General features: G+C 35.9%; 1 long non-coding RNA gene across 1 annotated transcript; it reads left to right on the top strand.

The window, feature by feature from the left end:
* Window positions 1–8367: 8367 nt before the first annotated feature.
* Window positions 8368–11403, top strand: LOC127148404 (uncharacterized). The gene is made up of 3 exons (XR_007819376.1): window positions 8368–8948; window positions 10854–10960; window positions 11109–11403. It is a non-coding gene; the product is annotated as an uncharacterized LOC127148404 (long non-coding RNA).
* The last annotated feature ends 4280 nt before the right edge of the window (window positions 11404–15683 follow it).

Below are 15683 nucleotides of genomic sequence, written 5' to 3'. Positions count from 1 at the left end.
AGTCATAGAACCTCATTATTTGGTTGAATTAGACTAACTGTTTCACGCGTCCTAGTATTTGAAAGACTAACCATAACAGAGGAAGAAAGAGAAAGTCATCGGTCAAGGCTAAGCATGATGTTATACTAACTGCTTTGAACCAGAAGAGAGTGAAACTTCTTATCATTACATTACAATCATTGAACAAACGAAGGTTGAAACTCCTAAAGAAGATGTGAAAAATGTCCTATGTAGTTTAGAGGATGGTGACCACCAATCTACCTATATGAGCTAAAAGAGATGAATCTTGGAAAAATAGAGAGGAACCATGCACAACTTTCACTAGTGCATCCCTCTCTAGTGAATAAGAGAGTAAATATATGAGTTTGCTCACTGAGTACGAGGACATCTTTTTATAGTCGTACAAGGAGATGTAGGGACTTGATCTAAAAGTAGCAGTCTATTATCTCGTAATTAAACCAAGGTATTAACTGATTAAGCAAGCATAGCGACGCTTTGGAGCAGACCTTATTCCCGAAATTGAGATTGAAGTTAACAAGATGATTCAAGCAAGATTCATTTATGAGGATAAATATTCAACGTGAATAGCAAACATTATCCCTATATATATATATATATATATAAATAGGTAGATTCGCGTTTGTGTAGACTTTCATGACCTAAATAATGCATGCCCTAAAAATAACTTTCCTTTGCTCATCACGAAAATCATGGTCGATGCAACTATTAGAAATGAGGCGTTGTCCTTTATGGATGGTTCATTTAGATATAACCAAATACGGATAACTCTCTCAAATGAAGAAATTACAGCCTTCAAAACTCCAAATGAAATATACTGTTACAAGGTGATGTCCTTCAAATTGAAGAATTCTAGTGCTACTTATCAATGTGTTATACACACAGTTTTTAACAACATGCTACATAAGGATGTTGAGTGTTATGTTGATGACCTTGTTGATAAATCTAAGAGATAACAGGACCATTTGAAGGATCTAAAAGTTGTGTTCCACTACTTGCAAAAATATTAGATGAGTATGAACCTTTTCTCGAGTGCGCTTTTGATGTGACTTCAGGAAAGTTTTTTAGCTTCATTGTAAGGCACGGGGAATTGAAATAAACCAGTCTAAGATTGATGTCATTTAAAAGATGCCAATGCCAAAGAGTTTGCATGACCCAATAAGTCTCTACTGATGATTGTCTTACAATCGAAGGTCCGCTTCCAACTTTATTGATCGATGCCAACCATTTCAAAAGTTGATGAGAAAAGGAGAAAATTTTGTGGGACTAGGCTTATCAGAATGCCTTTGATAGCATTTAGAAATACCTTATCAGTTTTCTCCTAGTGCTAAGAGCTCCGATACCTGGAAGGCCGTTGATACTATGCATTGCTACACAATAAAAGTCTCTTGGGCATTGTTGACTCAAGAGGAGGAGAAGGGAAGAGAACGTGCTCTCTACTATCCAAACAAAACCTTAGCTAGGGCAGAACTCAACTATTCTTCTATCGAGAAAATGTGCCTTGCACTTTTCTTTACCATCGATAAGTTGAGATATTATATGCAGGTCTTCATGGTTCATTTAGTGGTAAAGGAAAACCCTATAAAGTACAATGTCGGTTCAATAATTAAATTTGAGACTAATTAAGAGTTGACATGTGTCCCAAATTGAAATTGAAGACATAAATTGGCCAATTTTGATGATGCCACATGTTTTCATTGTGACAGTTGAATAAAGTTAGTTATTTCGGTCTAATTAAATATTATTTACTTCGGCTAAAATTCAATTGAGCCAAAATAAAAAACTCTTAATTAAGCCAAAATGTTAAATATGATCAAAATCCATGTGGTTGAGCCCAAGGTTCTGGTCCATGGACCAACTAGGCCCAACCCATAATGCTCACCAGAGAACCCTATAAATAGAAGAGTTATCTTCATTTGTGGGGGACGAGATTTTTTTACTTAGAAGGTCCAGAGAGATTTCTTCCAAGAGCAAGACTCATAGAGTCAACCACTTCGAACATAGAAGGAGATTTAAATTTCCTTTGAAAATACAAGTTTTCATCAAAGAGTCCAACTTTAAGAACATCGCGTGCTGTGTGTTAACAGACTGATCCCACATGTTTATTTCTGCATAATATTTCTCTTAACAAATTAGTTAAGATTTTGGTTAAGATTCTTTCCTTAAAAAATGGCTTCAAGTGGTTAGGATCTTTTCCTATATATTAGTTACTTCATAAGGAAGTTGATTGTGCCGGTGAACATCAAGGACAAATAACCAAGCAGAATAAGTTCTTTGTGACAGCTTTCGAGGTTAAAACGAAGAAAATCGGATAGAAGAATAGATCTTTTGAATCGAAGCTGAAGTTGAATACATATTTGATTAATGCTGCAACTAAGAGGGAGTTTCGTCCTACTCTCTGTTTAGTTATGATCATTATGTTACATCATAATCAAGTTCTGTTGAAACAGTTCTATAATAGTACAGTAACAATAGTGTCAAAGTGCTGTTCTTTTAGCCATAAGAAGACTATTCTGAAACTGTTGGTCAACCTCTAGTTCTCTCTGTTTCACTGGCCAATCATCTGCTGCAAGCGTTAATGGCTAAATCCCGCTCTCTGACTCGCCAAATCAATGAACTGTCTGACAGGCGTACTGTATTGGATGCAGTTCTTCGTGATTTTAGGCGTGTAACGTCAGGGTCTTTTACTCCTCCATCAGATCAGTTGGGATGTCTTTATTTTTGCATTCAAGCAAGAGGGAGATTTGGTTTGTTTCGGTTTGGCGTTGACCTTAATTCAGTAGTTTGTTTTGATCCGGTTTGTTCTGAAGATCAGTTTTGTTGTTTTGTTTTTTTCGTTTCAGTTCACTATTTTTAGTCCAACTTGACATATGTATTTCTCTTAATCTGATGGTTGTTCGTTTTGTTTTTCTTCCATGCGTTAATGAAATAGTTTTCTGGTTTGTCTACATTTCTGTGTTCGGTGTGATGGTTCTGCCTCTATTTGGATACTAGTAGGAGTTTTGACTTTAAAACAGTTATAGAACAGTACAGTAACAATAGTGTCAAAGTGATGTTCTTTCAGCCATAACTATGTATTCAACATTTATTGTATTTGTGATTAATACAATCTTATCCTAGATAACTGCCCCCAAAGGTAGATGTACATTCTTCGAACTAGGTTACCAAATGTTTTGTGTTGCTTGTTCCTCTTCATGTTACCATAGCTTAGTACTCTTTACACAACTGAGGTTACAACTGTCACATATCACTAAAACGTTCGTATTTCACTGTGCTTCCTTAAATCAAGCGTAGACATCCAATCGATAGAGAATCAGATGATCAAATATTAGAGATCGAACACTGTCACATCAAATCAAAATAAATATAAATCAACACAAATTCAATTCTATGAATTAAATTTCTCTACACATTTCGTGTGAACAATCGTTTTTGGAAAGAAAAAAAAAACCAAACGCCTCTCAATTTTTGTCTTTCCCACAAATATCCGTTTTCTCCTTTCTTAGTCGAAATTAAAAAGGTCTAATTTTGAACTAAAGTAACATCACATCGAAATTTCACTGAAATTTCAGTCTTTGACCATGAGAAGTTTCGTTCTATTTTAAACGCTATTTATAGACAATAATAAATAAAATATATCTTAATTAATTGATGGACAGATCATTGAAAATGGACCAATATTGAAATGCTAAAAGACATTCACTTCGCACGTGGGTTTACCTCAAAACCTCGTAAAGATTAGTCAACTCCTACAATAAATTAAACTTCTAAACTCCATTCAATAGGCTGAAAGTGACCATACTAATTGGTATGATTTTTTAAAGTTCAAATTGGAGTTTCGAAGATTTGATCCCAAACCTCTTGTATACGGCACATACATACACGAATGTTAATTTTATGAATAAATTTTTATGTTTCAAAAGGAGTTTAATCCCTCCTAATTTATATTTTTAAAGTACCAATTTCACTATAAATGTCTACCTTTTTAAAATAGAAAAGTTCAAGATAGAAGTCTTTTTTGTGCTTATTACAAAGTAACTTTTCTTTTATATCATTTGAACGTAAATCACCATGCTTTTAGTATCGTAGTTCAAACTTGGACATGAATATTAATCTAAAATTTTTAAGAACGGCTGTCATATTCTAAAATGTCAAATGATAATCAACATAACTATGACTCAGTTAAACTATATGTATTATTGTTAAGAAATCAACAAATAAAAAAAAGTAGAAATTAAACATAAAGTAATAAAAAATGGATACAAAAAATTACTTGATTCACTAAATAATAATGTTTAACCTGTATCCAGATATAGAGAAGATAAAATTTTACTATTGAAAAGAATAATTTTGAATTACAAAGCAATGCCACCTATAAGTTAGAAAGTTTTTATATAACTTACTTCTTTGAATTCTATTGTTAAAATCATAAATAATATACATCGATCAAGTACGAATTCAACTAAAATTATAGTTTGGTCGTTTGAAGCACCAATATAACGGATCCAAGACATGTTAACAATTATGAACATAGAGAGATAGAAGAGGTTGGAATGTTTACGCTCCAACGACATGAAACCTCTTACAATGATCTCATGTATAAACATAGGAGATAGGTGTTAGGTTTATAAAAAAATTACAGGAGGTTTGAATGAGTTCTCATTGTCGACCTGTTTCTAATTATGTAGCTGTGTATATATGCATCCCCCAATTATTTAAATTCGTAGAAAGACCAAGACAAAGTACGTTGTATGGTATGTGTCGATATCACTTATGTCATTACAATATAAATATAAGAGTTGTGAATTTCCAATATATATAAACCCGGGTGCTTCCCAAACAAATTGAATTTGTTTAAATCTCTAATAATTAATTAAGGAGTCAGTCAATTTTAATTTATATAATATATAATTTTGGACGACTTACGTCTTTATCCTTTAAAAATGACAATAATTTGAACCTCCACAAACATGATTAAATTAATCTCGAACATGGTGTGAATTTATATGCATACCCCGGCACAATTTCTCAAACTGTTTTTGAAAAGTTCAATTATCAAACTAATTAAACACTGACCAATTGATTTAACACATTTTACTCTTTGACTTGCTAATTTTACAAAAGTCCATGAAATCTTACTATATTTTTCTAAAATTCCACATTTACCTTTATTTGGATTTTGATTCTTACGGGATGTTTTTTCCATTCGATGTTATTTCTTTATATCTTTCTGTGTTTCTTTTTCTTTTGAAATAGTTTTACATTTTCTTCTCTAACTTAGTTAATGTAATTAATTAATATTAACATTTAATTAAATATCAATACATAATTAATAATGGATAGAAACATGCATTGTATTGATAATGTAGGTCTCTCGATCATAAAAATAAGAATATTCATACAGTACGTTACAAAGTATAAAAAATGGAAAGTAAATAAATGAGTCAAGTCGTCGAATGCATTGTCATGCATTCCTTGACTCTTTTACAAGTTAGGAAAATGGTGGGTGAGCTTCTCTCTCTTTTAAATCTCTCTAGATGTTGATCGAAGAAGAGGTGGAGGAAGAACTACTGCAAATGATGGACTCTAAAACTCGTCCTTTCACCGGCCTCCTTAATATGATAGCCTGCTCTGATATTTTTTCTTTTTTGTTCATGGTGAAGTTGGCTTCTTTTGTAGGCATACTTTAGGTGAGAAATTAATTATGCTATTGTTGCACCTCCATCCTTGCCTATGTTGCACACTTGTTCTTGCCTACAACTGTTAGAGCAAAAAGTAGTCATTTCTTGTCACATTAGCTCCAACTACCACTTTTATCTTTTAGCGACATCTCACATAATGACGTGTTGGCATCTCACCTTACAACTTTGTAGACAACTTATTATCACTAAGCTCATGCCTGCGATTCTCCTTGCATTTCTTATTTTTGCCATCTTGCATTTAAAGACACTTAAAAGCATAGTTAATCAGGTGTGATGACATATGTAAGCTAAGGTGTGCTTTCTCTTGATATTATAAATTTTCATTAAAAGCTACTTGTTTTGATTCTTTATCTCGCATTTTGACTCCATTGTTTTACCTAAAAGGCCTCAATAACTTGTATTTCTACAATTTATATGATACAACAATTTGTAATTAATCATGCCAAACACGACTATATCGTCGATCAAACACCAAGAAAGTGAGAGATCCACGTATTTGTTCCTGCCTCTGATATTGAGATCCAAAAACCATTGGAAATCGCCTCCTTTGATCAAAGACCCATGCATTAAGCAACCTACTGCAAACCCAAGATGAACCAACTATCCCCAAGAAAATCCAAGGCTAAATCTATCACATCTAACGTCGGAACTCACTGCCAAAGATGATGAACAACACCCATACAGAATGGCTACATCAAACGCCTTTTGGACACCGTCAAACGCTTGAAACCTGTCGTTATAACGTCCGAAAAAGCTCCCCATGGATGCTTGAAAAATGTTGGACCGCCTTTGTTTTTGTTTTCTTGACTATTGGTTATTTCTCTCTCCGTGCTTTTTTTGGACTGCACTCTCTCTCACACTCTTTTTTCTTGTGCGTGTGTTGGCTGCACCCCTCTCCCCCTCCTTCTTTCCTTTTCTCAATTACAAAACCTAAGAAGAAGATGAAAGATTTACAAAAATGTCATTGAAGCAAATTACTACTCTACCTTCAATAATAAATCCATTTAAAACCGCTTAAATATTTGTCATTTTCTACAAGTCTCCCTCATGACAAACTATTTACGACACCAAACTGATCCTCCCCATCACCCAATCATCTAGATTTAATTTTCAGCTCATCTAACAGGTATTTAAACCTATAAGCTAGAAGAACCTTGTCTACCAACTTAGCCTTATATCTAGGCTTACTATCACCTTGAATGAATGAGTTTCTGAATAGGACGCTTTGGAAGCAATGACAACGTCTGATTCTTTTGTAGTGAGAAAAACTCTCTTCGAATCAGATACAACTGCCTCTTCAAAATTTTGGCTTTGCTTTAATATTGTCAACTGCACAATTAAAAGCATAAGAAACTAAATTAGCAAAACCATACGTCGTAGGAGCATGTTTCACCCTATGAACCCGGTCAAAAGTAAGCTAATAGTTTTGTAGGACATTGTTGCTTGAGCTTTCTTCACTGAAAACTCCCTCATCAATCAAAGTCCTTTCTTGTTGAGATTGTACACCATCAGATTCAGACTGTTGTGTAGCCTCTGTCTGTGATACTAGAGGTGATTGATCACTAGATATATTTAAACCTTTGTTCAATGGTTGTACTCTAGAATCAATTATGACCTCTTTAACAACATGACCAAATGTCTGTTGTTGTTGCTATGATGTCATAGCAACACTACCTAAAACTGTAGTACCTTCCAACACATATAGATCATTCCTCGAGGTTCTCTTCAGTTTAACAAAGAACCATTGTTATCTTTTAGGCTTCTATTCTCAGATTTATAATAATTATCTGATCTATCTAATTCATCAAGAGATATTATATTATATTTGAGTTCTAGAACATACCTCACATTTGTGAGCTTTCTAATCATCCCGTCATATGTTACAATTTGAACTGTGACCGAGACAAAAGAGAGAGAAAGCTTAAGTTTTTTTATGAAGTTTTCTTTTGAAAAGGCAAAGTAAAAGTGTGAGAAGAAGAGGGAAATTTAATTTGCCAATTTCACATGTAAAAGAGATAAAAAGTTAAAGTATAGTGGTTTCCTGGTGGAATCATCATCACCCTACACGTGTAAAGCAATAGTCCAAGACATAGAATCAACACTAAAGAGAATACTCATCTATTTTTACTAACATAGAGAAGAAGCGAATTCCATCTCGTGTAGTTATGTTTCCATCTCCTAATTTGGTTTCATCCCCAAATAGGTAGGCTTATTGAGTTAATGTCTCTAACCATCCTGACCCATTCAATTAAATCAAAGGGCGATCCTTCATAGACATGAGTCATATAACTCACTTAGGATTCATATCAAGTTACATTTGGTTATCTATTAAAATAATAGTATCTTCAGTAAATGGTGTTATAAAGAAAGATAATGTATTTTGTGATCATGTCTTATATAAAATTTTTGTATAGGATACCCTCACACATATATCTCTACAAGAAAAATTTCGATCAAATCGGTTGTAATGTTTCAAAGTGGGTCGTATCCCATCGGTGTCATAAGGAGAAAGTACCCATCTTTATATCTGTACAACTATAGACTTTATTAGGTTGTCACTTGAGCATGATTTTCATGTAGGCCTCTACATATTGTTCAAGTTACATTAAACAACCTCACATCTTAATTTATTTATATTGAGTCACTAGAAGAAATATGGGTTTCTATGACAGTTGGATATAGCAAAATTGAGATTGGAGGGTGAAAACAATGTCATAAATGCTAAAAAAGCGCGTTTTTTGTAGGAGAAGACGAAATTTTTTTGGATTTGAAATTTTTATGACAGTTTTTATAAACATTTATTTTCTTTCTTTTCATACACTTTACATACTTTTCCTAAATTTCATCTTTTTCTCCAAGTACCCACAAAAACCCAATCTTCTTCCCCTTCCCTAATTCTTTCAACCTCAAACACTCTTAAACTCCCGTCACTCTCAATTTCATTGCAACTTCTTCAATAACCCTAATCATGGCTGAATGAGGAGGAAACTGCAACGGCTTTGGTAGAGGCTTCAGTAGTAGAGATCGTGGTGGCGATCATGGTTGTGGACGCCATCGTGTTGGCCGCAGTGACGAAAAGGAGATTGTGGCTGCGACTGCTATTCCCGTGGGCACATTGTTCGTATGGTTCTTGTTATTTCGGTGACCTTGTCGTCCATATGGTTTCTGCTCCTTGTGGTACTGGTATTGTTGCTGCTAGGGTTCCTAAGAAGGTGCTTCAATTCGCTGGTATTGGTTTCTATTTCACCATAATTATACATTTCTTTGAGATATCCTAGATTGGCTAATAAGTGTGCCTTAAATTGATTTCAATATATGAGTATAGTGTCGTTTTTTTTTCTTTTTCGTCTCTGATTTTCAAACTTGAGCCAACTCTTGTAATGTTCATTTCATTCGTTGTCTGTGGAAATATGAAAAAAGGAATGTATGTCCTTCAATTGTCTGATCTTTTTTATGACATTATTAGATGATTTGTGTTCTGGGTTTAATTCAATTCATTAGGGAAAACTCAAAGATCCAACCCCTTTATTAGATGGGAAAATCTCACTTTCTTGGGGTTAAAATAGGTAGAAAGGAGGTTAAGGGGAAACTCAATTTTCTGCAAAGAATGTGTTTTATAGAATGCTGCAATGACATATGGATATATGTTTTCAAAACTAATTTGATTACTTCAAGGATCTCTGTTTCTTTTTAACAATTTTAGTGAAGAATGAGGTAACTTTTTGGTTGAGCTATGTATTTGATTTCTCTTGTAAGATAAAACTCAAACCATATGCAAACTATTTTTCAATGTTAGGTGATGGGTCTTTTCCTGTTGTTTGGTGTGTTGTAGCTTGATAGAAGTCTTGTCGCCTTCTTTTTCTTTACAAAATAAATAGTAAGTGTTCTTTTTTACCAAGACATCAGTTTTTTTGTTTCTAGTTTGCATTTAATTCAATTGTTTATTGTGTTGCATCAAGCCATTTGAGCCTTTACTTCTTTACCAAATGAAGGATGAACTGTTTTAACTTCTAAGTCAGGCCATGTTTTTTAAAAATTGTTCCACAATTTCGTTCATTTTACCATTTTTTTTGGATCCCTTAAAAGTTGAATTAATCATTAGAACAAAGAAAAATAACATGTTGAAATATAGGTTTTTTTGATCTATTGATTCTTTTCATTTCTCTCGTAGAAGTATATAGGTTTTTTTTTTATCTATTAATGTTGTTCTTAGTTTTGAAACATACAAAAACAATGTATGTGCTTTAATAATAGTTCCTACTGGTGAGGAGTTTTTTAGGCGCCAGTGATATAACAATTGTATTTAACCTTTCGATGTACTTTAACAGTTGATATGGAGAAATAAAGTAACCTTGCTCCAAAAAAGAAAAAAACATTGTTGAGTTGTAATAATACTGATAAATATAACAACTTCCAGCCTAATTTTATTAAGTTAGTGAACTCGATCTGCAGGTAGAACTCGATCTACAGTTGTAACAATATTGTTAAATTTTTTCTTATGTATTAAATACCTAGACTTATACATAATTTTCTTTGAAGTTAAAAGTTTTGGGAGCTGTGGCTGTTTTTGAAGGTTTTCTACAGATCATCATATTTATATTCTTGTGTGGTATCGTTCCCATGATAATATCTAAATCTCTACATTTCTTTGCTAAAAGTGTAAGGCTAAACACCTAGTGAAGATGTCCATTACCATCTCAATTTTTCCATTTATGCAGTTAGCATGATCCACATCTAAGGGTGTATTTGTTGGTTTATTTCTATCAATGTTATCTACAGTAGTGCTAACTTTTAGAACATTTTCTAACTTTGTGAACCGAGCGTCTCTTATGCGTTTGTATGAAGTTCTATAATTAATTTAGCTGAGTTTTGTGAGCTTATTCTTCGAGGTACTCGACTACTTGCCTAGGGTTTTAGGTTTATCCTCTGCTCAGTGAACTCGAGTTCATCTAGACTGGTCCTAACTTGTCATTTTTATTATCTATGTGAACTGTAAATTATGTGTCTTCTATTGTATTGATTTTGCGTACAAGATCAAGATAGACAAGATTTGATTCTTTCAAATGAGAAAGTCAAATTCCATATTTCTGGTGAAGAAATGCAAACTTTGAACTTGAATTTTGGTGTTGACAGTGTACATAGCAATGGTTATGATTACAATTAGATGCTAGTGTTAGTAGCAACCTTGGATGATTGTCTAGAACCTGAACCTGGAGACATTGTTTGGGCCAAACATACTGGTGTGTGTTTCATCCCTTCTCTTTTTCTTTATTTTTTCCTCCTCTTTCTCATTTTAAAATCCGACTGCCATCTTTTACAGTATGTTTATTACATTTGCTTTAGGAGATCATTTATTCTTTTTTCTTAACTCTTTATATTTTGCCTCAGGTGATCGCCTGAAGTATGTAGGGTCTTCTATAAATGATGAAGTTGATAAGAGGTGACTTAATATTTTATCTAAGTCTTATCCATATTTGTATTTCGTAGTCTGATCTATGGAGACGAATATATTTGGTTATATAGTAGTTAATGTTTTGTATATGTTCAAATGATGGTTGAAGTTTGGTTCTTGAAGTGAGTCAATTCAATATTGATATTTGATAATGGAAACTGACAGTGAATCAAATGTTAACAGACCCAAACGTTAAATATGTATCCAGATGAACTAGTTGTGGTCTGTTTATTCTATGTTTTCAAGGTTATAGTAGCTGCACCAATTTGCCTATTAGCAGTAGGAAACATGAGTGCTTGGAAGCTGAAAAATAGTATGGAAGTAGGTCAATCCTTTGTCTCTGCAATCCATACATGGGGTGTACATGTGAAAGGGCCTGTTTATGTATCAAGTTTCAGACCACTCTCAATTACTATTGTGGCTGCTATAGGTGTTATTTTTCTTAGGGATGATCTTCATCTTTGAAGGTACATGGTTGTGCATTATTCTTGACTACACTGAAAATTATGGTTCAAACATTGGGTTTGTTTAATAATTAAAAATAAAGTGGAAAGTATTGAATTGTTAACGAATGTTTTAGTTGTGGCAGTATAATTGGGGTAATGATAGTAGCAAGTGGGTTTTACTCTATAAGGTGGGTTTTTCGGTGGTTCATTATTTCACTATCCCATTGATCTTTCCTTTTGATCTTCATCCATTAAGCTTTTTCTCCTTTGGTCATTTATATTTTATTTTTACAAAAAAGCCTTATTCTAAGTTGCTTTTGTGTTATAGATTTATTGAGATGGAAATGGTGTTATTTTTTTCTAAGCTGGTAAATGTGCCAAGTGTTATCTAAAATTAGGTACAGGGTGTGGTAAGCGGATTTTTAATTTGATATTATATTTTGTAGTAGAAGGTGTAACGACCCAACTTTTCTGGACTAAGCTGAGGTCACTACTCAGTACTAAGACTCGGCCACAAAACACAAAAATTCATAACGGACCGGTTACGATTCGTTAAAACGTTAGAAATATTATAAAAACAGTTTCGGGCCCTATTTTAAATCACAGTCACGAAAGTTTCAAATAAAATACTCAAGTCATCAACTCAAAATCACAAAACCAAATATTCTAACAAAATACAACAGCGGAAGCATAAAGAAAACCAGACGCGTCCATATGGCCTTCACGCATCCTTCTTGCCCCTCGTCGATCTGCCCCTCGCTGTACCCTTACCTGAAAAATTAAAGAAGAGAAAGGGTGAGTATAAAATATACCCAGTAAAGGACCCACTACTGGCCCGTTAGGGAACAACAGTTAACTTCCTATTCAGAGGTACCCTACATAACAATCTAATGGTTCCGTAGAACGCACATATCAGCTTCGTGATCCTGAAGGATGCACGTATCAGTCTAATGATCCCGAAAGATACACCTATCAGTCTAGTGATCCCGAGGGATGCACATATCAGTCTAGTGCTCCCGAAAAATGCACATATAAGTCTAGTGCTCCCGAAGGATGCACATATCAGTCTAGTGCTCCCGAAGGATGCACATATCAGTCTAGTGCTCCCGAAGGATGCACATATCAGTGTAGTGCTCTCGAAAGATGCACATATCCGTAAGGTACACTACTCCATAGATGAAGCTAACCGCTATCCCTCAGTCCATACTAAACCGTCTACAACAGTCATATCCCAACAACATTCATATTACAATTTCGCCATAGGTTTCGCCAGTCAGATAGTATAGGTTTAAACAACTACATCCTCAGTTGCTATATGCGTTTCCAATTCACACACTATTGTGAAAATCCCTAGATCTAGTCAACTAGTCAATCAAAATCGGACTCACCGTCCTTCCACGACCAAACTCCATGATCAATGTCCAGACAAAAGACTACTACGTACTTAACCGTAAAACTTTAAGGTCCATCAACATACAATTCCAATCCACAACGTAGCCCATTAACATAACTTTACTATACCGAACATCCGGCATCGAGGTCTATCCGTAAACAACTCCTTACACCCGATGGCACACAAGCTACAACTAGCGGTCGCGTTACCTTTACATCAGACAATAGCATAGCAACGATACTTAAAAGTCAAACACACATACATTTATTCAATACAGTTACTAACGTGTAATCCCCTGTGGATTAGTACGTTTCCAGCCTCGATCCGAGGTCCAGTAGTAGGAAAACCCTTACCTGATACTTGGTTATGCCCTCGATCGAGTCCACGCGCAACGGATACACCTAAACGAAAACACAAGGGTCTTAAACGAGGATACTAGTAGAAGTCATTTTAAATGGTCCTAAGCAAAATCCGTTGACTTACCTGAGGAAAGGAAAACTATCTCCAAATTAACTTGCCGTGGGACCGTGAACTTGAGTGTCAAACCCCTATTACCTTCAAGGAACGAAAGATGGGATCCAGTCTTACTTCAATATTCAAACTCGAAACGATTATAGTAACGTTGGGTAAATTACCAAAATGATCCTTACCGAAGACTCGCCGTGACTCGAAGTGAAGGGAGAAAAATATGGCTTAGGTGGCTCGGCTCGGCTTGGCTCACACTTGGCTCGGCTCGGCTCGGCCTTAGCTCGACTCGGCTCGCGGCTCGGCTCGCGGCTCTGCTCAACTCGGCTTACGGCTCGGCTCGCGGCTCGGCTCAACTCGAATTATGGCTCGGCTCGCGGCTCGGCTCAACTCGGCTTGCGGCTCGGCTCGCGGCTCGGCTCAACTTGGCTTGCGGCTCGGCTCAACTCGGCTTGCGGCTTGGCTCGCGGCTTTGCTCAACTCGGCTTGCGGCTCGGCTCGCGGCTCGACTCGCGACTCGCTCGATTCGGATTCGTGGCTCGGGTCGGCTTCACTTTGCGGCTCGGGTTCAACTCATTTCTCCTTCCGACAACGACGGCGGTAGAAGGCAGCTCCCCTTGGTGTTCTGACTGCGTCGGAAACACGAGATGAGGAGGGAGAAGCCGCCGGCGGTGGCAGAGACGAAGAGAGAGAGAGAGACGTCCGCTGGAGATGGACGCCAGACGGCGCAAACGCGCGAATGATGGCTGCGTTCGTCGGGTGAAGAAGCTGAAGAGAAGAAGGAGAAGAACGGCGTGGCGTTGGCTTCGTGAAGGTAGTCGAGGACGCGCGGACGGATGTGGAGACACGAATGGAGGAGAAAGGATGGAGACGGCGGCGTCAAACGATGTAGGAAGAAGAAGAAGATGGAACGGCTGGGGGGGTGTCGCGCGCCTTTAGGGTTTTTTTAAAAAAAATATTATATATATATATATATACTAAACAAAATAAATAAATAAAAATAAAAATAATAATATAAATAATAAAAGAGAATATTAAATAATAAAAATAAAATTAATAATACAATATTAATATTAATTAATTATAATAATATTAATATCAAATAATGAATATAATATTCAATACGAATAAAGGTATTAATATTAAATTATAATGATAATAATAAATAATAATAATAAGATAAATAATATTATATTATTATTTCATCATCTACAAAATTTTAAAATCTCGAAAAAAAATTCACATAAAATGCTAAAATTTTACCTTGAAATTCGGGGCGTTACATTCTTCCCTCCTTAGGGAACTTTCGTCCTCGAAGGTTTTATTCCTCGAACAGTTCGGGATAACGGGACCTCATGTCATCTTCTCGCTCCCATGTAGCCTCTTCCACCCGGTGATTCTACCATAAGACTTTAACCAAAGGAATTTCTTTATTCCTCAACGTTTTCACCTCCCTAGCCAGCACCTCAACGGGTTGTTCAGTATAGCTCAAGTTTTCATCAATCTCTAGTGGCTCGTAGTCCACTACATAGGATGGATCTGACACGTACTTCCTCAACATAGAAACATGAAACACATCAAGAACTGTCGAGAGTGATGGTGGCAACGCCAAGCGATAAGCTACAGGGCCAATCCGCTCCAGAATCTCAAACGGCCCAACAAAACGGGGACTCAGCTTTCCCCTCCTTTCAAATCGTAAGACACCTCTCATAGGTGCTACCTTTAAGAACACCTTGTCCCCTACCTCAAACTCAAGATCCTTCCGTCTCACATCTGCAAAACTCTTCTGCCTACTCTGAGCGGTATGCATACGTGATCTAATCTTCTGTATCGCTTCGTTAGTAGACTGAACTAACTCAGGACCCATCAATCTCTGCTCACCCACCTCACCCCAGCAAACCGGGGATCTACAACATTTGCCGTACAAGGCCTCAAATGGTGCCATGCCAATAGTAGCCTGATAACTGTTATTATAAGCAAATTCCATCAAATGCAAGTGGGAGTCCCAGCTACCTGGAAATTCCAATGCACACGCTCGCAACATATCCTCTAAAACTTGGTTCAGACGCTCAGTCTGACCGTCAGTCTGTGGATGGAAAGCTGTACTAAAGTCTAACCTCGTGCCCATAGCAGTCTGCAAACCTTTCCAGAATTTGGAAGTGAAACGGGCATCTCTATCAGAAACAATCGACACCGGCACTCCATGT

This window comes from Cucumis melo, chromosome 3 (genome assembly GCF_025177605.1).
Source record: "Cucumis melo cultivar AY chromosome 3, USDA_Cmelo_AY_1.0, whole genome shotgun sequence".
Taxonomy (NCBI): domain Eukaryota; kingdom Viridiplantae; phylum Streptophyta; class Magnoliopsida; order Cucurbitales; family Cucurbitaceae; genus Cucumis; species Cucumis melo.
This window is presented reverse-complemented; position numbering and strand designations above follow the sequence as displayed.